Genomic DNA, 2,776 nt, shown 5'->3' on the forward strand with positions numbered 1-2,776 from the left:
ATATATATATATATATATATATATATATATATATATATATATATATATATATATATATATATATATATATATATATATATATATATATCAAAATAGCTGCTACTGCTTGCGGTTTAAAAAGAATTTTTTTTTTTTTAATGATTTTGAGTTGGAGAACGTTTTAGCCAAAGCTTGCAACACCAAATAGGTTTCAAATCACTCCTATAATCTTTCTCAATCGATAATTTAACTGGAGATATCAAAACGAGTTCAAATTTTGCCAAGAACGATTTGGTTGACTTTTTAAAAGTTATCTTTGACTTCGAAATTCATCTTTGATTTGAAGAATTGAAAAATGATATTTTGCAGAAAGATTGACTAATTGAATCCTAACCTAACTGCACTTTTAGATTTTTAAATGATAGTCGAATTAGAATTATGGTATAATTTGTCAAGAACACATGTTATCGGTAAAAAAATAAATAAAAATTTGATTCTGTAAAAGAAAAATTGTAATTGATAAATATAGTGAAAGGATTTGAACGACTTATTTTCCTCAAACATGATATAATCGATTTCATTATAAGGGAGATTCCATCGACAATTAATCACGGGTAGGAGAAGGACAGGGAAGAAAAAAAAGAAAACAGACAAAGAAATAACGAATCTGATAATTGATATTACTTATGAGTATGAATCTGTATTTATTATAAATATATAACTATATTTATATGTATATACTTATCTGTATATATATTTATTATATATCATATTAATTTTTGTAATATTACCTAATAATATAAATCTATTAATAAATTTAAGAATTTTATTAATTTTAATAAGAATACTAGTACTAATAATAATAGAAATATAATAATAATAATATTACTAATAATTATATCGAAATTATACTAATATTAATAATAAGAATAAAAGTAATTATAAAATGATAATAATAATAATATTGATGATACTAATAATAATTCTAATTATAATAATATTAGTAATAATATAACAATTTATTTATATACATATCTATGCTTATAATTTCCTAACCATCTTATTTAGTATTTTCTTTTATATGGTAATTATAATTATAATCATAGCCGTAACAATAATATCATTAATCAATAATGATGATAATAATAATAGCAATATAACCAATTAATTTTTAATACATGATTATTTTACGTAGATTGAAATTATATAAATTTCTACCTATAATATATATTATTTCTTTTTCAATATTTTCATATGTATAACAGTGTATAGAAATTCATATATTAACCTACCATTTTTAATATATAATTATTGTTATTAACTTTAAATAAAAAAATGAGTATTTCTAATTACTGTATTCCAAAGTTTTTAAATATATCTTCTAAAATACTATATATATCTTTATTACTTAACAGGTTTTTTATTTTTAAATCATGAAGTATTTTACATCTTTAATTCTAATGTTTAAATTATATTTTCAAATTATTATATATACTTTCACTTATATATATATATATATATATATATATATATATATATATATATATATATATATATATATATATATATATATATATATATATATATGCATATTTATTTACACACCATTGTCCGTGAATCGTCAGGCATAGTCCAAAGGTAAATGATTACATGAAAATAGTTTACAAATTTTAATATTCAATATTACAGACTTTGCTTATCGTGTCGAAATTATATAAAGATTAAGTTTAAATTTGGTCGAAAATTTTCGGGATGTCACAGTACCTACCCGTTAAAGAAATTTCGTCCCGAAATTTGATTGTGGTCGTCATGGTTAACAATAAAATGTTTTCATGACGCATACGAGCTAGAAATCTGAGTTTTATCATCAGTGAATAATATGATAAAACAATTTGTTTATGTGAAGAGTATGAATGAAGCTATCACAAAAGAGTGAAATGAGTAAATAGTGTTTCATCAAACCTGTTAACGTAGATATGGTTGATTTCCGGAATTCAAGGGATTTAGAGAAAATTTTCGTAATAAGATTTGATTCTCAAGGAAATTAGAATCTTTCTTGGTTAAATGCGATGATCTATTTTGATTGCTCTGTCGGATATTTCACTATAAATGTACTCCCTTCATTTCCTTATTACCACAGCTCATACCTTCTATTCTTTCTTTCTTAATTCATACTTTTGTTTTCTCTTCTCGACTTTATGTCAAACGAATAATGGTTCAGAATTCGTAGGTATGAAGTCTCGAATGAACATGACTAATGTTCTAAGTGAGAGGTTATAATCGCACGATCTTGATTGGTTAAAATACCAGAATTCAAGAGAAAAGATAGATCTATCAAGAAAATATGTTCTTGATATGTTTAGAGATTAGATAGAATGTAAGAGTCGTGTAACATGGCACAAGATGACGTTATAATCTGTGAATCATCACGTTTCGTTAGAAACTCAGCATGACTTACTGTAATATAATTACGTTGATCAAGTGTCATTATATTATACTAACTCATGCTTCAATTCCCAACACTACTTCAAAAACTTTCGTATTTTAAATTCAAATTTTTCAGAATTTAGAAACTAAATTAGTTTCCTTTCTGATGTAACACTGATATCGTGAAGGGATAAATGATTTCAGATAAGAATAGTTATGAAAATATCTTCAGAAATATCGAGGATATTTATAATGAAAGATACGATGATAACTTATAATTTCTAATATCGATAGATGATGAATAAGATTTGTTCGTAAAGGTTTAGAATCAGAAGCAAGGTATTCGTTAATGACTTCAGCAAATACTGAA

Source organism: Rutidosis leptorrhynchoides, chromosome 9 (assembly GCF_046630445.1).
Source record: "Rutidosis leptorrhynchoides isolate AG116_Rl617_1_P2 chromosome 9, CSIRO_AGI_Rlap_v1, whole genome shotgun sequence".
Lineage (NCBI taxonomy): Eukaryota > Viridiplantae > Streptophyta > Magnoliopsida > Asterales > Asteraceae > Rutidosis > Rutidosis leptorrhynchoides.